The sequence below is a fragment of the Aphelocoma coerulescens genome, chromosome 5, assembly GCF_041296385.1.
Source record: "Aphelocoma coerulescens isolate FSJ_1873_10779 chromosome 5, UR_Acoe_1.0, whole genome shotgun sequence".
NCBI lineage: Eukaryota > Metazoa > Chordata > Aves > Passeriformes > Corvidae > Aphelocoma > Aphelocoma coerulescens.
In genome coordinates, this window is record NC_091019.1 from 24,519,418 (window position 1) to 24,541,191 (window position 21,774).

Genomic DNA, 21,774 nt, shown 5'->3' on the forward strand with positions numbered 1-21,774 from the left:
TACAGAAAAATCTACTTAATACATGTGGGTTGCACCATGAAAAGTTATTAGCATTGGGAATTTCAGTGAGTATAATTGAACATTTTATAAATATGGCCAAGTACAAGCCCAATTCATCATCATTGCAGAAAAAACACTTAGAATAATAATCGCTTAAAGTTTTCTGAATATATTTTGTCCTTGAACAAACTTGATCACTTGTTGCTGACAACCAACATTAGCACAAATAAAACCACAGGAAAATACACCTGAATGTGAGATAAAACATTTTTACTATAAGGGGGATTGAGCACTGGGAAAGGTCCACAAAGGTTTTAGAATTTACATCCATAGAGATATTCTAAACTTGACTGGACAGTCTTTGGCAACATGCTGTAAATGACCCTGCTTTAGCAGGGGTCTGGAAAAGATGAATTCAAGGCATCCCTTCCAACCTCAATCATTCTGTGTTTAGTAACAAATAATGGCCTTTTCATTGTTAGTTACACAAGCGAAAAGCTGTTTGGCAAAAGAAATCACATTGGTTGTGAACTTTGACTACCAGGCTTACTCCTTAGAACTCCTTGTGCATACGAAGGGAAAAACCAAATCAATCGTGAGTGTATTGCCCAGGATCCATTCATTTTTTTGTAGACACCTGAAATACATGGATAAGTACAAGCATTTCAGAAAGGATTCATGTTCCCAGAGCAGTAAAAGCTAAGGATCTTATATAATTTAGGTAATTAAGTCTCTCTAAAAGCAGTGGGGAATGCTTTTAAAGTGAAATTAATGCCAATATAGATGGGATTGGAAATAGGAATAAAGGTAAATAAGTCTCCAGGTTTTCTGATCTCTGCTTGCTGAGGAAAGAGAAAAGACCAGCATAAAATATATCATCTTTAATGCATTTAGATAACAGATGGTATGTCTAAATTTTCACCCTACTGACCCCCTCTAAAATTCCTAGATGTTGCTAGGGTTTTTTTGTTGTTTGGATTTTTACTGCCTTTTAACAATTAAAAAATCAGAGCAGTCCTGATGATATTCAGGCCCTGTATAAATATAAAATTTTTATCCTAACCCTATGAGTGTGTTTTCTCCTTTAAGACTTCTATTTGTCTTAAAGGGTTTCTCAATATGACAGTCTACTGTTTTTAATGTGTGGAATGCCTGGGAGTATATTCAGCCCAAACTCTTTGAATACACAAATAGCAGGGACAATATTTTTATAATCCTTCAGTACTGAAAACCACCTTTGGACTTTCTGGGAGAGTGAGCGTGCTAGAGTATAATATTAGGGACAGGACTTCTAATGCTGCTCAAAAAATGTTTTAGGTACACAAGTAGATATAAGTAGAAAAAGTATTTTTTGTTAAATAATTTTGATGAAGCAAGAATTCCCAAAATATTTCATGCATTCAGCTTGAATTTATCCAGTCATTAACATGGAAAACTACAATGAAATTATAAAAGCCTTAAGTTGTTCAAGTGTGTCATGTTAAATGGTTAGATTTTGACTAGTGTTCAAATTACTTAAGTATTGTTTTAAAGCTTTCAAGTTTAATTGACACACTTTCTAATTAGAAAGTGTTGGAATTGTAAGCGAAACCTTTGAGAGATTTTTTTTTTCTGTTACTATTGGTATAAACATGTATTTTAATGGTTTAAATAGAAATTTACCTGAAATATACTGTTTATGCAATCTCACCATCCACAACTTTACCGTAATTGTCAGCAAACCTGAAATAAATATTATTTTCATAGCTTTATTATTCTGGGTCTTTAAGAGTCCTCTGGAAAATGCTGTGATGAGTTAATTGATGATTTGCAAGGAAATGACTCATGTTAAGATTTCATTTCACTTATAACAAGAGCGTAAGCGATTACATTGGTATTGCTTCTAAACAATGGATAAATGCCGTGCCTAGCATTGTGTGCAAGCCTATTCAGAGTAATTAACAGGTGTGAATTGTTGTTTGCTGGGATAAGCCTCCCACTGTGCAGCACTTTTTTTGGCTGCAGGCTGCTTGCCTGCTGTATTACTGCTTCTAAACGAGTCAATCTCACTTTAATGTAAGATTTTACATATGTAAATTCTTTGTACACTTGTCTATTTTTATAGTAGTTGAGGCAATAACAGTGAATCTTTTCAAAAAGCCTGTATTTCTGCAAGCTTCTGTTTACTTTGCATATCTCCAACTTGTTTTGTCTCTCTCTTTTCGACAGGCTCTCATTCAATTAAAAGGAATTATTGTAGTTATTTGTAGGAATATCAGTGTGTCTCCTTAACTGTAAGACCAAAGCCTGTTCTGTGGTTTATAGAATCAAAATCTTCTGCACTGGATTCTTAACCATGAGTTATATAAGAAAATTACAGAGATTACATAAAAGCCTACAGACTTCTGTATCTATGGGCTCTCAAATGGAATTTTTAATTTTGGCTTTGAAATTCTCATACTTCTTTGCAGATTCTGATTGGGTTCATCTGTAAAGACATAAAAGTAGTCTTGAGTTGTAAAAAGTTTGATGGTTTAGAAATGGTCTCAACATTTTTGCAGCTTTGACATGAATTAATATTTCTCTATAAATAATCTGTATCTTAATTCTATCCACGATTTCTTTATTTAAAACTCAGATTAAAACTTGTCCATAATGATTTTCCACTGTTTGTGTTCTAAATTTAGTTGAGGAATGGCAGGTCCAGGCATAGAAATCACATGAACTAGTAACTTTCCCCCACGTAGCTCTTTCACACAATAATTGTCACAGAATTGTTTTAAATGGTTTTACATTTTATAATCCCATCAGAAGAAAAATTAAAGTGTCATACTAGTTGAATCTGTTTTTTTCATTTAATACAACCAAGGTGACAACTGATTTAAGTCATTGTAAAAATAACACTTTTACCATATTTTATATTTTTTGTCTTCTTGTTAATGTAGGTCTGAACACTTCTAGAGATTATAGTTCATATGTTTATAACCAAAGAAACAGTTAGACAATCTGATCTCTTTTATACCATCAACCTCAGAACTGGAAAGTCGGCCTAATTAGGAGAAGATGGGTGTAAACTTCTTTTAATGAGACCTTGGGACAACCCCTTTTCCTTGAACTTTGTGACTGGCTCGTTGTGCTGATGACTTTTTCTGCCACTTTGGAAAATACAGTTTGAAACTTAGAAGTACAGATAAGAGATATTATTTGGTTTTGGTTGTTTTTTCCTTCAAGCTAATCTAAGACCAGTAATTTATTGTGGCTGATGTTTTTGCTGATGTGTGGGCAGATCCCAGGGCATCTGTTTTCCACTAGCATCTCTGGAATCCAGGAAATACTGTTTTCATGATTTTAAACCGTATATGGTTTTTCTGTACTCTAGTGTAGTCAAAAGGCTTTTTTCTTTCCCCTTTCTCCACACAAGAACCTTTGTTATCTCTGCATTCTCTGAGAAATGTTGGAACAACTTAAATACATTGTCCATTCTCATATTTTATCTTAGATGTTATTATTTGCCAAGTTTTGGAAAACTAGAGCTGTTTTGTATAAGAAAGAGCAAATCTAAATTACTACTACCCTGAGATTCCTTTTTCTGGAGAGAAAAATATATTTATGACACATTATCTTTTTTCATTTTTAATGAAGTACCATTTATCAGTGGTCATCACACATTTTAGAGATACATTTGCTAGAAGACTTTAATCTGGACAAAACAGCCAAAGCTCCTTAGAACGACAGTTAAAGTGTTGATCTAAATGAGGCCAAAAATGTCCAATTAGGCTGTTTCACTTCACTTAAAAGCGAAAATTCTGCCTGCATAGTAAAAAGATTTTGTTTTCTTTTGTCAGATGAGTGCAATTGTATTGTTGGACTATTTAATAATTTGATAATATAGAAACTAATTTAAAAATGCATAAGATATCTGCTTCCCCATCACCTCCGTTCCAGAGTTCAGCTGAGTAACTAACATTACTCTTTAGTTTTTCCTAGCTACATCTCACAGTGATTTGTCTATTCTTACCTGAATTCTGTGGGCAGTTATTTCGTATATTGTGTTTCGGCATTAGAAAATTAACACAATGTCTCAACAATTTCACACTTGCACTGGTAGCATTGAGTTATGAAAAGAGCTGTTTTTTATTTTACAGGGTTGAGATCTGTAGCAATCCACTAAGTTTGGAAAAGGGAATGCAGCAAATCTCTCTGCAGAAGCTACCAAAACCTCTGCAGGTGTTGATGTTGTCCCATCTGTGGGCTCCAAGTGTGCAGCACCAAGTCACACACCAAGACGAGATATTTCTATTTGTAATTTCAGTTTGCACAAAGTGGGCAGCTGGGTGGGAAAATCCAAGCAGAAAACCTAAGTCAGTCTGCTACATTCTTACATTCAAGGCATCAACCAGCGCTGGAGGCAGAAACTGAAGGGCTAATCAGTTCAGGATTTTTGCTTTTTCTGGCTTCTGTGGTTTTTAATATGTCTGTCAGGTATCATGCTGATGAGTTCATTAAAGAGAGAAGGAGAGGATGAATTATGATCCTATCTACTAAAATCCCTTGACATTAGATGGAAATCTCTACTTTTCATCAAACAGCTTTACTAATATTTTTGGACAGTGAAATATAAAATCCTTATTTGTAACACCAGAAAGAGCTCAACACGTGACTGATGTTACACATGTACTCCTCACCTTTTCAAGTTGCCTGGTTACTTTTTCTAAATAAGAATACCCCATACAATGCAGTCACTGCTGCTGTGTGAATTCTGCATGTTAGTAATCATTTTTGGAGGAAAAAGTCCTCCTTGACACCCACTGAAACGCCTTCATTATAAATTGAGAACATACCTTATGCCTTTTTGGCATCTTTCTATATGGAGAAAGCAAACTTTCATGCATTTCTGTGTCTCTTTTAGCATACATGTACTCCGTAATGAGCTACCTGCATGTTCTTTAAGGCCAAATGTTTTGAACTCCTGAAGGGCTTTTATACTGAATAGATTTTATAATCCCTTGAAAAGTTCTATCTTTTGAAGAACATCGAACAAAGCTTTTGTAAATGTGCCTTTAGTCCACATAGAGATTTTGTATGTAGATTTATTATTATCCTTCATTTAGTGTTAATAACACTTCATATATTTTTTAGAAAATGTACATGTGCTGATAATTTATACAAGCTGGTCAGAAAAAAAATAGGAAAGAAAGTTATCAGAAGTTGTTTCTTCTCTTCTTTTTCACTTACCTTACTCTCTCAGCCCCTTACTTCACCTGTTTATAAATGTGAATATTACATGCCAATTATTGCAGAAGAGATTATCAATATTGGCTGATAGACATTAAAATTATTTAGTCTGTCTTGATCTGTATACTGGTTGGGATCACCATGAGGAAATATTTAGTTAAATTATTTCACTGTCTGAAATATTTTGGAACAAGTCATCTGTAGTCAAAGTCATACTGAATATTCCAAAATATTTAAGTGAACAATAATTCAATCATTAGACTTTTTTTTCCAATGTGCTCTCTCTCTCACTCGCTCTCATCGCAATTCCTTCTTGCTGATGTTAATTACCCAAGAGAAAAACAGAACAAATACCTTTGTTTAGAGAAGAATAGATTGCTTTTGCATTTATTTGTGTATTGATAAACGTTTTGGTGGTTTTGCAGGTTTTGAAAGGGAAAATGTGTGCATTGGGAAATGGATCCTCTTAGTTGTGTGTGCAAAAAATATATGTTGCATAGTAAAATACTGGCACTAAGCAAAAATATCCTGCATTTCATTGTTATCATATTGCATTATCAACATATACTATTTAATTTTAAATCTCATTCTCAATTTTTATTCTCATTTTCTCATCATGTTTTAATCCTACTGCACCCTGAAAGACAAGACAAAAGTTGCTGCCAAGTACAGTCATAAAAAGTGAGAAGGGATTGAGCAATTTTATCTTTCATTAAGAGTATTTTGCCAATACTTAATAATGTCCTTTATATCCATCATAATACATAGCTTCTAAGACTGGACACATCTATTGACAAATAGCTAATAGCTGGATTTAGAATATGATACGGAGGGGGAGTGGGAATAGGCTAGCTGGAACATATCTCTGTAAAGACTGAAAATCCTTTCAAGAATCTCAGTAAGTTACCAGCTTGTTGTCATATTTGTAAATAAACAGAATTATTTTTATAATAATTCAGCAGTGTGTGACATTTATTTTAGCTAGAGATCTGAAGAACAGCTTTAGGGCTGAGCAGTGACTATATAAATATAAACACTGAGACAAGCAGACAGATTTCCTCTCTATATCATAAGAGCACATGTTGTATCAATGCCAAACCAGCAAGCTTTATATACAAGAGAATGTCTTTAAAAAAAAAAAAAAAAAAAAAAAAAAAGCAGCACTGACCTTATGAGCTTCTGGCATTCTCTCTTCTATGATGAAGAGATGTTTCCTATCTGGACTGCACAGAAGAAGGTTTTATGAATAATTGCTTGGCACACCCATTCTTTAAATTTGCCATGTTGTGCTGGGATAATCAAGTGTCCCATTTCAACTTAGTTGGATTTATTGGGATAAGCAGAATTATTGACTGTAGGAAAAAAAAAGCTTATATTTTCCACTATTATGAATGTAAATAAATTTAATTTTAGAATGTGTTTTGAATGAAATTTTGGGTTGGGGGAGTTTTCTGTTTTCTGTATTATGGCAGGGATGTGTTCCCCAACAAATTTGATATTTCAGACCCTGAGACCCGTAATTATTACTCCTGAATACTGTGGAAAAACTCTGAACTCAGTCCTGTTTCTGGATCAGTGTATTGTTTGGGCACTGGCAGAGCTAAAATGAGCTTGAGCAAATCGTAAGGTGCTCGACCCATTTTTACTGTAAGATTGATTTTAATGATTATTGTTTATTAAAATATCAGTGTAAGTTTTAAGAAGCACTCTTGGCTTTTATAACCATGCATAGTCATACCAGTGAAAAGTGTGTATAGTACATTTGATGTAAGTGAGTGGTTATAAGAGTAAGGGGAAAGTCATCTAGGTGCCAAGCCCTTCATGAATAAACCTCAGAGTATACCTCAGACAGAGTGGAAGCACTTAGCAAGTTGTTGAAACTCCTAGTCTGGAACACCCCATATGTGTCTGTTATCTAGCTGTAGAACTGCTCCAGGCACATTCGTTTCCCAGGCTGACTGCTATGACTGCTACCTTGTCAAGGCATGTAGATACCTTTATAAATTATGTCACAAAATGCTACTCCTATAGGAGAACCCTGAGGGCAGCAAAGCTTGAAAATAAAATCAAAATGTAAAGGCAGCCCCAGCTTTGGAAGATCAAAATCAACATTAATGGATTTGTAGAGATCTGAACAGAATTGTTTTATAGCTTTTCTCAATCTGGTGGGGGTTTTTTTTGTTTGTTTGTTTTTGTTTTTTGTTTTTTTTTTTTGTTTTTTTTGGTCTCCCTGAATGTTCACTGGTGGATGTCTAATAAATACCTCTTGTACTCAGTCAAAAATGGGAAACAGTTTGTGACAGGATAGGCCACAATACAGCTTCTTTCTTAGGCAGGTTTATTGGTTTATTGACTCAGGACTTGCTTGATTTTTTTGCACAGGGGCAATTGATTGTTAGAAAGGCTGAAGATCTATGCTCCAGTCATATCTAGATATATTCTCTAACATAAAACCAATCAGATAGGAAAAAAAATATGTTCATCCTGGGCCTAGAGACAAACACTTCTAATCAGTATTCTGTAGCCAATATGCTCCACATAAATCGCAGGATGTCCTGGTTTCAGATGGGACAGACTTCATTTTATTCTTAGTAGCTTGTATAATGTGTTTTTTGGACTTAGTATGAAAGTAATGCTGATTACACACTGGTGTTTTGGTTGCTGCTAAATAGTGCCTATCCTAAGTCAAGGACTATTCAGTGTCTTGTGCTCTGACAGTGAGGAGTTGCACAAAAAGCTGGGAGGCAGCACAGACAGGACAGGCAACACAAACAGGGCAAAGGGATATTCCATAACATAGAATGTCATGCCCAGTATATAGATTGGGGGAGTTACCCAAAAAGGGGAAAATTGCTGCTAGGTGGTGGACTGAGTGTCAGTCAGGGGGTGATGGGCAATTGTATTGTGCATCACTAGTTTCTCTTGGGTTCTGCTACTGTCTCTCTCTTCAGCATTACAATTATTATTGTCATTATTGGTATGATCGTATTATTATTATTATTAATTATTATTATTATTCATGTTATTACATTTTGTTTCAATTATGAAATTGCTCTTCTCTCAAACCATGAGCTTTACCCTTTCTTTCCAATTCTCCTCCCCACCAGGGCAAGGGGAAGTGGAGTGAGTGAGCAGCTGCCTGGTACTTGGTTGCTGTGTGGGGTTAAAGCACGACATAAGGAAAACCCTAAGAGGAATGATTGAGTTGTGATACCAAATAGAAAGATTTAACACATGAGCAAATTTCTGTTCATACCATCTGCTGAAAAGGACCCAACAACCTCAGAATTTGCAGTAGACTCCGAACTGCTGTTCAGGAAACTGCTTTTCCATAGGACTAAGGGAGCTGAGCTAAGAACAGTGAAGCAGGATCTGTACAAAAAATTAATTACAGAGCAGTCTTGCTTTCTCTGCAGACTTATAATTCCTACATACTTATAGTAATAAAAAAAATTAACATAATGTTTCTGGTGCTTTATGATTTAAATTGGTACCTTTTTTTGGTGGGGGGAGGGAAGTATGGCACTGATCAAAAATGTAGTATTGCTACTGCAAGGCAATGAAACTACAGTTTTGCATTTACCATATCCAGGCAACATCTAGTGACACAAATTTTTTCACGACAAAATTATTATTGGCATTAAATCTTCATAATTTAGCTTAGTGACCAGAAAACCAAGTCCTTGCTCCTACCAGAAAATAGAATTTTGAGGAGTCAACTGAACTGATGTTGTACCTCAAAAACTTGGAGTTTTTATTTGCACTGTTTGACTTGCAGTGCAGCCAAGGAGACCTGTGGCATCTATCAATTGTAAGAGTTTCCACTAAGAAGGAAAAAATTACTATTAATGTGCTTTGAACCTAAATATAAGCATACTAAAGTAATTTTAACTAACAACTATATACAAGTACTTCATAAAACTGTCATAACATTACCAGACACAATGGATAAATGTTTTAAGTGAGCATATGAGCAGTGTAAACACCAGCAAGTGTGAATCATCAAGGACCGCACATCTGGTCATATAGCATTCTATACTCACAACTACTTCAGCATATAAATGTTTTCTAATGAATTAACTTGGTAAATTTTATTTTAAAGTATGATATTAATGTGATGTATAAGTCCTCTACACTTCCACCACAGTGATATCTAATTTCCTCATGCATACATTACCAAACATATTTGCTTGTCACCAGACATTTTGTTCCCTGCTTCCTGTTTAAGCTACTTAATACATGAATCAGTTTTCCTTATTTTCACACTGGGAGATTAATGTGAACAGAACTTAGAGTTGTGGCCTTTTGGCCTGGCCTTCCCATTTCTTTATGGCAAATGGATGTTTCCATCCCTTTCAGTAACACAGTTAACTAAAATAATAGGTTTTACCAAAGGCAGAGGAGTGAAGCAAAAATTGTAGTCTCTTATCTATCCTGCAGTGTGATGATAATAAGACAGAAAAAAATTGTTAATTAGTAACGCTTCAGTCACAGGTCATCTGGATCAGGATAGTGTTGCTGCCAGATTTCTTTTAGAAAGGGTACCTTCGAGTAAAGGAAGAGCTTTTATCCCTGCACGTGGTAAAGGAGATGACTGTTTTTTGCATGTCTGTGTTAGCAGCTAAGAATGATCACAGAGCATGAAGGCAAATGAATAGGAAAGTGACTATTTTGTAAACACTAGGGATGTGGAACACTCTCCCTCTAGTGCTGCAATTGTTTGAAAAATGTGTTTAATAAAGCCTCACACATTTTTAAACTGACTAGTATTTTAAGGAACAACTCAACAGCAAGGTCCAGATCACTGAGCTGTATGTTCAGCTTCTTAACTAAGACATCAGTTGCTTTAGAAAAGCTGTTGGAAGGCTGTCTAAAACAAGAATGTACTATTTTTGTGCCTCTTTGTCTTCCTCAAAATATGTGTATGCCTTTGTGTATCTCATTACCTTCTACTGAAGAGCACGGCCATCCTATCAATGGTATCATTTTACCACAGGCTTCCTTATAACCACAGTTTATTGACACTTTAAGCCTAGACTCTGTGGTTTAAGTTTGTTATTTTGCAATATGCAGTAATCCAGTAATCCATGTGTCATAGGTTAGCAAGCATAGTCCCGGAAGGGATATCCTTGCTAAGGGGTGCTTACAGCTTCCTCTGGGACCTGATAGAACCTATCAGCTGGCCAGTTTGAATATGGACAATTCTTTAAGCCACTTAAAGTTGTGACCGCCTCTGTGATACACACTTAAGAATAGACAAACTCCCACCCCAGCTCTCTCTCGTTTCCGGCGCTGGGACAGGTGGCTGCAGGCCCCGTGCAGGGGCCAGCAGGCCCGGCCAGGCCCTGCTTGGGCCAGGCCGGGCCAGGCCACGGCCAGCCTGGAGCCATGGGCCTGTTCCAGCCATGGAACCCCCCCCACTGCCTTGCCGTGGGCAGCCGGAGCGGCTCGGAACCCCCCCCCTCCACTGCGGCCGAGATTCAGCAAAGCGGCACCTCTGTCCGGCAGAGGCCAGGGGACCAACAGCGATAAGCCACATTCCAGCTGCAAGGCCGAGGTGAGATTAACCCTTTTATTGCTGTGAAGAGCTGAAAACCTGAGGGAAGAGAGAGAGGAGATGCTTAAAGCTGAAAGTCTGTTGTGAAGCTATGATATATCAGAGTATCCTGTTGTAATTTCATGAAGATATGGGGGGTGGAGTGTTCAACTCATAAGCAGAAGCACCTGCGCTGAGATAGGCAGATGCTGACGCAGCTGTAATTTCATGAGAAGTTTGGACAGAGAGAGATGAACCAGATGAACCAGATGAGGACTTTTTGCTCCAAAGAGGAAAGGAGAAAAACCTCAATTCCTAGAGATGCTTCCAGAGATAGTTTTAAAGATGAAGATGACCCTTTGCTCCCAGGGAAGGAGAAGGGCCTCTGTTTTTCTTTGTTTCTGAACAGCTCAACCTTAAAATTGTACCCCAGAAAACTTTCAAGAGTGGACCCTCGAAAGCAGTTGCGGGAAAAGCTGCAAGTCGGGGGGAAGGGACTCACATCGCAAGCAGAGAGACTCCTCTTCCTAAATGGACTGAACAATATTTGGAAGTGGGTGGCTGTCTCGGTGTGATACTGTTTTCATAGCATGAGCAAAAAGAGACTTCTCTTTCTAAATGGACTGAACCAGGTTATTATGGAAGTGGTAAACAGACTGAACATCTTAAGGGTTGTCTTTACATTGTCAGTGGGAGACGGGAGGAAGGTGGGGGGAGGAGGAGAGTTCTAAAGGTGGTATAATTTTTTTCTTTTCTTCTTTTAGGTCTGTTAATAAACTTCTTTATATTCATTCAAGTTGGTGCCTGCTTTGCATTTCTCCTAATTCTTATCTCACAGAAGATAAACAGTAATGAGTATTTTAGACCAAACCACTACACCATGTTTCAGAAATGTGGCTTTCCAAGTACCCAATGGTAAAAAAAAAGAAAAGAAAAAAAAAAAAAAAAAAAAAAAAAAGGAAGCGTTCGAGGAAATTTATTCTTTCTCTTGTGATTTTCCTTAGTTAGAAAGGCCTGACATTTTTATGCTATTTGCTCTCTGCTCCCAAAACATGGGTTCTCTTTTTCACCCCATACCACTTATCACTTTCAGTTTTTTCAGGTAGAAGTCCCACCAATTTTTAATTCATTGTCATTATCTTTTCTTTTGGCAACTTTTGTCACTTGCATGCCTTCTGTATACAAATACACCTGTCTGTCTTTGCCCATTTGTTGGTCACATGCTCACAGATAACTGTAACAAAATGCTAATAGATTCTGCATTGCTATGCCATCACAGTGTTGCAAAATATCTTTATAGACTTATTTGCAATCTATATTTATCTTTGTGTTCAAAGTTCAGTAATACCAATATCACCCTACCTAATGCACTTCAAATTTCTATGTGTCACAAGTCAGCTTTGGATGCACTCCTGAGGCCTTGTCACTTCAAAAGGTGTTAAGATGTCTAATATCTGCTGAGAGATGTATTTTAAACACATCTCCTGTACTCAGTTTTTCCAATATGACTTCTTTTTTTCAAGCACTAAATGATACTACATATTTAGGTAGTTATCCTAGGATTCCTCTGGCCTAACTTTAGCTTAGATTAGATGTCTTATTTTTAGATGAATATTCCCTTATGCTTTATCCATAGTCAAGAGAAAGAGTGGCACAACAAGAAGTGATTCATCTCTTCCTAAAATAGATGTTTCAAGTAGGTGGGCTTCATCACAAGCAACCAGCACTTCAGCTGTAAAAAATTAAATCTAAATTTGATTTAAAAAAAAAGACATGGATATCCATAAAAGGGAATTTGTAAGGTTTCTATCCCTTCCCATGCAAACCATAAAAACTATAAAATTAGACTTTGGTTATATCATTCTCAATCATTCAATGTATGCTAATGCTCAATTTTCATTTTTGCACTGAATAAATTAACTGCTATTGCAAGAAGCAGATGAATGATGCTGCTTTTTAGGGCATATAAAATGGATCCATAATTAACCCTTACAGAAGGTACAGACAACTTGCTAGGTAAAAAGGGAATTACTATTGAACTGGTTCAAATTTCACACTAATGCAGAGATTGAAGAAGTTTGATTCATTTGCTGTCTTGCCAGAACCACTGTTGCTACAGCTACTGGTATCTTTGATAATCTGAAATATTTAGAAAAGGTTTCACAGGACATCTTTTTCACTTAATGATTATAATGAAGTCTTGCTAGCATTGCATAGGGGTGACAAAAAAGGAATATATTAATTAATATCCAAAGTAGCTTAGGACAGATGATTCATGCTGTATCAGGATGAAAGTATTTATGCTATTACTGTCTTTTAAAACTTGAATAAGAAAAATTTGTAGGTTCTATTATCCCATCATGCAGTTTTGTAGTTCAGCTACTGCATTATAAAACCTGAATTCTGCACATTTCATATTGTATTCAGCTATCAGCATAACATATCAGAAAGAAAAGCAACTATCTAATTTTCATCTTTGGGGATAATGGCAAAACTTCAGTTATTCAGATTCCCTTTGCACTCCCTGACTACAGTCCTTTCAGATTACAACAGGAATGCTTTCCCACGTGAGAGCAAGTGAAGATTTTTTAGGTGGTAGTCTGAAAGTATTGCAAGCTGCCATTTCCACATTGTGCTTTCAAACAGGAGAGAATTCTTCAGTTCTTCACAACAGTTTGACATTTTTGAGTTTTTGTTCTGTTTTACTTTTTCTAATGACAAATCCTCAGTGCATGAGAGTCTCCATTGAATCTGTTTTGTGTATTGCACAGAACTTAGCAGGCATTTGATGATCAAGTGTGGTGACTTCCCTACCTGGTGATAAAACCCTCTTTGGGAGGTGTTTATTCTTGACTTTGATATGCATTTTATCCTTTTAGCTCATATTGGCATAGAGATTTGTAGTATAACCACTGGGGACAGTATGAACAGAGAACAAATTGGAATAGCAGGGCATAAAAGCACAAGGACAAATGCCAGAAGGCTTTGCTGGAACCCAGGCTAACAGTAGTAGGGGCACAGGATATGCACAGGCAGCTTCTGAGGACCCACAGATCTAAAGAACAGGAGGGAAACCCAAAACAAGGGACAGCCTTTACTGTGCATTTCGTTTCTTTCACCTAAGAGTCTTCTCTCTGAAAGCCTCGTAAAGATTTTGAGATTATTTTTATTTTTTTTATTTTTTTAAGGTGACATTTTTATTTTTCCTTCTGTATGAATTTTTTATAGTCAGATAAGGCTTGCACTAATCCCAGACAAGCAAATTTAAAATCACATTTAAATATGAAATAAAAATAATCTTCTTTTTCTATCAGTATTATTAGCTATATTGCCTATGACTTCTCAGGAATTAATAATGACCAAATTATATATCTTGGGTCTATATAATTACCCAAACTGCCTCAAATTCTGTGGCTTAAATATATGACCAAATTGAAAGTCCTGAAGGCAGTTTTAGAGTAATGTAACTGCATTACAGTTTTTCACAATTTCTTACTGCCATTGTAATTCATGTAGTAAAAGCTGCCTTTTTATCTCCACTGAAAAGAACCAGCAACATGAACACAATGCACACGGAGCTGACAAGTGCAGATTCAGCCTTGTCTTTTTGTTCAGGACAAAAGCATTTAGTAGAATGAATTTGGTGCTGGTTTGAAGTGTATAAACCCTGTTTCATTTTAATTCAGTGTCTGAAATGCCAAATTTCTAATGACCTATTTGATAGTCACAAGAATATTCATTGTATTTAGAAAACAAGGGTAGTGTCCATAGTATTAGGTAGCAGAAGTGGACAAGTCAAGTAGTTTAGTCTTATATAGGTTGTGCACCTCCTACTGTTATAGAACCTGTTGATTCCAATCCAGATTCCTGTTTTATCGAGGCTGCAGAAAATTTGGAACAGTGTATATGAAGAATTCTTGGAAGGCACTGCAAGAGTATAAATGGGTCAGCATGCTGCTAGATGGGTCTGAATAAAACTGGAGAGATCAGCTATCTCTCCCTGCCACCTACTTACCTTTTAGATGCTGAGAACACCTTCCTCAAAGCTCAGAAACTTAATGCAGAGTTTCTAGTCTCCTGTTTGAGTAGGAAGGTATTCCGTGGAAAAGGATAGCATGGAGGGATTGAGAAGAGGTTCACCTACAGGTAATAGAGTGGAGGGATAGACAAATTCACATTACAAAACAAGTTAAGTAGGTATGTGTCAAGTTTTTAAGCTGATGTGTGCACTCATCTTATGAAAGAAGTATGAGAAGCAGAAATGATAAAAAGCTTCTTTTTTCTGACCAGAACATGATCCATATGGTGGCTCTTCCTTTGTCTTTTCTTCCAATGTTTCAGATGACCGAGTATTTTCATCTTATTTTAAAACTTTGACATCTGAACAGTTCAAAACATAAAATAATTTTTAAAAATCACTATTTAGTATTTAAATAAATGTTCTTAAAAAACTTTATGAAAATATTACATCCAGTTACCACAGCAACAAGAGTTGCTCAAACCATAGGAGTTTCTGTTAGAATCTTAAAAATATATAATTTTTAACTCTGGCCAAGGATCATTACATATCAGTTTTGGTACAAAGAGATTATTCTCTCTCCAATATTACAAGAGTAATAAACTGAGATTTACCACTAATGTATACTGAAAAACTGAGCATACTATATAAACTTAAAGAAAAAAAAAAAAGGAAGAAAACAAGCTGCTGTGTCACAACCTCACATAAAGTGTTGGCTATCTTACCTAGTAAATGGTTTTAAATATCCCAGCAACTTTCTATAAAAATAAAAATTGGCATGCTACTAGACAGGTGTTGGAAATTTAGGCCTCATCCCCAAACCACTGACATATATTACATTTCTGAGTCATTGTTTCTAAGATCCATACAGTACTATAGCATAGCACTTAAAAAGTATATTCTAGTAAGCCTGATATTTCATTTGTTTTTGCCAAAACTTTTTCCAAGACTTAGCCAAATCCTATTTTTCAGTAATTCTCTCATAACAAATATCTTTCCTATCAGGCTGAGCAACTCTATTGTCACACAAATATTTTCAATCTAGGAAAATTTGATATCTTTCCACAGTTTATCTCATCCAGTTTGGGACATTGAGAAGAAGATTCTGATTTTGGTTCAGTTCTTACAACAAATATTTATGGTACAAATGAATTTCAGATATGCACACTAAATGCTAAGATTAGGAACATTCATAAAATGATAGGTATCACAGATGAGGATAGGAAGGAAGGAAGGAAGGAAGGAAGGAAGGAAGGAAGGAAGGAAGGAAGGAAGGAAGGAAGGAAGGAAGGAAGGAAGGAAGGAAGGAAGGAAGGAAGGAAGGAAGGAAGGAAGGAAGGAAGGAAGGAAGGAAGGAAGGAAGGAAGGAAGGAAGGAAGGAAGGAAGGAAGGAAGGAAGGAAGGAAGGAAAGAAAGAAAGAAAGAAAGAAAGAAAGAAAGAAAGAAAGAAAGAAAGAAAGAAAGAAAGAAAGAAAGAAAGAAAGAAAGAAAGAAAGAAAGAAAGAAAGAAAGAAAGAAAGAAAGAAAGAAAGAAAGAAAAAGAAAGAAAGTAAGAAAGAAAGAAAGAAAGAAAGAAATACTGCCTTGCAACATCAAAGCAGAGGTAATGTTGTCCTTCATATTTAGATTTCCTATCTGTCAAGTTTAGAGGTAAAAATATGAAGTGAGCTAGATGATCTACTAAAGTTTCTTCTAAACTTATTTTCTGTGATTGATCTGCTTTAAAATTTTCTTTCTGATCTGTTCATCTAACACCTCCCTGTAAGTGTTCTACATACCTTGTTTCTTATTCCCTTGGATGTTCCAAAGGAAAAAATATAGTCTATTCGAACAAGAAGAAAAGTTACCACCCATTCAATTAAAAGTGTGTTTGAATATAAGTTAGGCAACAGGTTTTGCCCTTCTTCAGCTGAGAACAAGACGGAGCTGAAAAGTTCATTACGAAATTGTCATATTAATGATGTCCTTGTTCCGCGTATATTTTAAAAGCTAGAAAGACAAAACCTCTGACAACATAATTCCATCAGAAAATAGCTTAAAAGAATTTTTATCCTCCACCCACACCTCTAAGAGAATGAATCTTTCTTTACCAAAAGGGCTTGTTCTACCCAGTAATATTATCTTTGTCCCCAGGGTAGTCTCTGACTTCAGAGCCTGACAGCTTCATCAAAGTTTTCAAACTGCATTTTTTTCTCTGTTTCAAAGCAGAAGATTTTTGCTAACCTCTAACCGAAATCAGGTCACCAGCAGTTCTCAGCCACTGGGCCCTGGTGCTGATGTAGTCTTTGTGCTAACCCTTCCACATCAGTATTTTGTATTGTCCTCATTTTTAAACCATATTCATTACAATAGATGTAGGTGTTTGAGTCAGAATGACTGTGTAGGCTTGGGTGGGCTAAAAATGAAAACCATGTGGTTAAATAATGGTATTTGGAGAATTCACTGTTGCATATAATGTGCTAGACACAGACAAAGATGCTACTGCTACTTTAAAGAGTATATGTAATAACTTCTGATTGTTTTGTGTCTGTGTGTGTATGGAAATCACACCAGTATGACTAAGCCTTTCAGTGAATTTTTGCTGCTTGTGTTCCACTGCATAGACAAAATATTAAAAGACGTAATTGGAAAAAACCTTCAGTTTTTCGAAGTCACAGAAATTAGACACGCTTGGACATTGTGGCTGTTTTTTCTTGCCCAGGTAACCTGAAAGAGATCTGGTGCAATTAAAGAAAAGTGTTGTGTTTTTCATGGCAAAAGTCATGTGGAACACCTGCAACAGAAATTAACTTGGGTCAGACCAGGATCCATAGTCCAGAACTTGGCTGCTCCTGGAACTTAACATTAGTGAAGTAAAATGGGGCAGGAGCAGAAACACCATGTCAGTCCACTTACAAGACTGTTCACACTTCCTGCCAATATCCATGACAGGTAATTTGTGCTAAACAAGCTACACATCATTAGAAAGGTTCAGAACAAACTATTACAGTACAAACCAGACAGTCTTTCATTCATGAAGAGTGTAGATATTCCTGTCTTTTTTTTTTTTCAAGCCCCGTCCTTTGCAAGTGTTGGAAAGCTATTGTTTTCTGTCACATCTGCAGGCACAGTTAAGAAACACTTTGAATGCACAAGTCGGAACATATGAACTTTTTCTGTATTGGGTATCATAATAATATGCATGTGAAAAATAATGAAAATTACTACACACATTTACAATAAAAAATCTGTATGCTCAAAGTAGGAGGCAAATATTTGAAAATAAAATTTCTTGGTATTTGTAATAATTTTCTTCTCCTATCAATCATTATCTATAAATTCATTCTTGTAATTCCTTTCTTAATTTCCTTCTTTGCCATCATATTAAAGTTCTCATTCTCACCTGCAAAGCTCTGCAGAATAATATGTAACCTTATATCTCAGATCTCAGTATATCCCTCTTCCTTTTGTTTGTGCTGCTGTTATTACTGATGCCAATACTCCTTATTTTCAAGCTTTCTACCATGTATTTCCATGTATAGAAAACAATCAATAAAATTCAGACTTTGCACAGAGACTCAAACTCTATTTCAAAGATGTAGAAACTCTGTTTCTACATGTAGATATTTTATAAGGAAAATGTAATTACTAATAAATCTCAGCTCTCAAATGTCTCAGTGTGTTCACATTTTTTTAATTTATATCTTTTAGGCTGAAATTTTTTTGTGTAAAACGTAATATGTACTTGAGAGCACATGTGTACCAATTGGAAGTTAAATTTCCATAGCTGAAAAATAAGGCCTTTTTACCAAAATGTTAAAGCCAAATTTTTGTGCATTTTAATAATACAGCAACTGGTGTGCTTGGCTTTTTAACACAGACAGAACAGTTCTTACACATTATTGACTTATTCTTGTGGTGACCAATGGTGAAATACAGTTTTAAAAGCAGAGAACATTATGTTGTATTTTAATGTGGGAAAATATGACCACAAGAGTCTGGATGGGTGGCATGTAGAATGGTCACCCTTAGGTCATCAGTTCTAATGTAAGGCAGCAGCTACCAGTGACTAAGGGTAGGTGTTACCAAATGACCACCACATGGACCACGTAAAACTACTTACATCTCAACCTAGATGTTAACTGACAGGTGTCCACTTCCCCCCCCAAAAAAACCCCAGAACTCTGCTGCTGAATTTTCCAATAATTTTCAATTGATATTCTCAGAAGATAGACCAAGGCTGAAAAGAGAAGCCCAGAAAGCATTGCAATTTTTTCATTAGCAGTGCAGTACTTCAGTCAGGACTGAAACACAGTTTGGCATTCCAGTGCCCCTTACACATGTATGTGATGCAGTGGGGTATTACCTTTGTCTCTGGACCTACAGGTTGCTTACCTTTGTCTCTGGACTTACAGGTTGCTCCTGATTGTATAACTGATCTTGATTTAGTGGTGTGGCTGTAGGTAAAAATCACATGCTGTGGAGTATTCTTGTGTTAAACCCAGATTAGGAGATTAATCTACATATGTAATTTCTGTCATGAGTAAAAGGGAGAGCTCAAATCCAGAGTAAATAAATAAGTTTCTGGAGGGATCTAACTTTCTCTTTGCTGCAGAGGGAACATATAGCATTACCAGGCTAAAATAGACTCACTAAGTAAGGAGTTTAATAATAAAACCTTCTAATTTTCCACCAGAATTGCTATTTTAATTAATAAAGTTAACAGCTAACATATTTTCATATTTCTTTTAAACCAGATCCCACAGAATACACAGACATTCCATTCTGATAACAGTGTGTCAAAAAGGCTTTACATTGCTAGATTTAGATTGTGAGTGGTAGCTTGTCTAAAATTAGTGCAACTGTTGCTTATAAATGTTCCAAGATTTTAGGGGAGTGGAAAAGTCAGGATGAAATTGGGTTAAGATTCAATAGGAAGTATCAATTATGTATGTCAATGGTGTCTTTTTATAAGCTGAATAAAGCTGAGTATTTATTTTAGTTCATTTGTGTGCTGCTTAGCTGGTCACAAGTCAGAAGTGGTAGAACAAGAACCACCATTCTTTACTGCAGAGACAGTAACCTCTACTTCTCCATTCTTGGAGAATGTGCATCATAATACAAAACACCAATAAATAGTAAAAGAAACTCTAAGTCACTTTCATTACTTATTCTTCATCCTTTCCAGAAGACCTCAAGTACCAATCCATCATCTGAATCACCAGGTGCCTTTTTCCTTTGTAGCACTAACTCAATAACTTGAAATGGTTCAGTGATCTGTAGCAGTACTTATACTATTCAGCTGCAAACACAAATTACCTCATTAGTAATGATGAAACCAAGACTAAACTGAAGTTTTGTGTGTATTCTGCTGCCAGTCCTTTATGGTATAGCAATTTGGTTGATTTCAGTCATTACAAGTAATGTAGAAGTTGACATACTTTGCCGAGCCGTTGATGTATGAGACTTAGTTGTACCTGACCAGTTTAGCATCAGACTAGAAAGCCTGGACTATCAGAGCACACCCAGAACACAGAGCACAATGCAGCCTGCTGATTCCTACTTCTAGAAGTCCAGTAGAAAGTGGAGGGCACAGGCATTAGAAGGAAATTATGAGGATTATATCTGCATGATGATAGGATCTGTTTCTGGCAATCAAACAGGAAAACACCTGGACCACTAGGTACAAACCCTATGGAAAACTGACAGTTTCTTACACACAGTCTTTCTGTAAGTCCCTGAAGTTATTCCCTGCAAAAAACCCCTACCACCCTAACCCTAAACATTAATGACAAATCTGGGTGCCCCGTGGCCACACTGGCTGCCCTACAACAATTCCAAGTGCCCCATAGCAGCATCCTCTATGCTATGACTATGTTGGATGCCCCACAACCATGCCAGGCAACCCACAGCAGCACTCTCTATCCCATAACCATGTCAGGTGCCCATGACCACAGCCACTCCAGGGATACACCTCTGTATAGGAAAGCAGTCTGGGGTGGGAAAAGAAACTAAACCCTTTCCACACAAATTTTCATGTTGAAATCGTATTTTGACTTCTTCATTCATTACGTGTTGCACCATTTCAGGGTTACCAGGGAAAAAAATACCACCACAGGGTTGTAGTATCTCCTTAATATCCAAAGGGCAATTACACATGGTATCTTTCATGTTTTTCTCACAGATGGCATCAATTGCTGTGGTGTTTTTAAAAAATCCCTGAGGTGAAAATGGGTGACAGCATCATCCTTTTAACCTGTCAGAAGGAGAAAATTCAACACATTTATGATAAGTGGATGAGAACTTTATTATTTGTTGAGCTGTTGAAATTTGGTTTATCTAATTTCAACCATACAGTCATCAGTGGGACCAACTCATGACATTATCTGCATTGTCCTCCTGTGCCCAAAGCTGAACCCAATTAGAGAGTTTTGATTTAAGGGGCTTTTTACAGGACATTTGATTGTAGTTTCTCAGTCTCCATGTTATCAAAAATTTATATTCAGATTAATCTGAAATTACCTCTATAGCTCTAATACTCTGGTCCCAAGAAATCTGGCAACTTTTTAAGTCAGAACTATGTATTTTAAGATTGCTAGCCTGCTACAATCATGAGTGTTGGTGAGATATTAGATTAGACTAGGTGGAATGATAGATTCACTGAATTCACATTAGGTTTATGTTGCAAAAATTTTACATGCCTGCAGTACGACCATCTCATATTTTTTAATTATAAATGGTGCAATCATTCAACTTATATATGTATTAAATTATTTGCTTTTCTTATTTTTTTCTCATTCCCCTCTGCATTCTGTTGAACAAAGATCTTATCAGTCAATTTGCTTTTCTTTCTTTTGTGATTACTGTTAGTGCTGATACTAAAAGACTCAGTTGTTATGACTGACATTGACTCCTTCCTATTGTTCTCAACCAGTTTGTACATAGCTCTACACAATAGGCCTAGAATTGATTGTGACCACTACTATTACTATGATGGGAATATTCAGCATATTTAAGATTTGTAGAG

General features: G+C 36.2%; 1 long non-coding RNA gene across 2 annotated transcripts in view; it reads right to left on the reverse strand.

The window, feature by feature from the left end:
- Positions 1–244: 244 nt before the first annotated feature.
- LOC138110770 (uncharacterized) overlaps positions 245–21,774 on the reverse strand; it is a 91,149-nt gene continuing 69,619 nt past the window's right edge. For both annotated transcript variants that reach the window (XR_011151048.1, XR_011151049.1), the window contains 4 exons: positions 14,766–14,890; positions 6,383–6,437; positions 1,663–1,722; positions 245–637 (listed from right to left, as the gene is read on the reverse strand). This is a non-coding gene — a long non-coding RNA (uncharacterized lncRNA). The remainder of the gene's footprint in view (positions 638–1,662; positions 1,723–6,382; positions 6,438–14,765; positions 14,891–21,774) is intronic.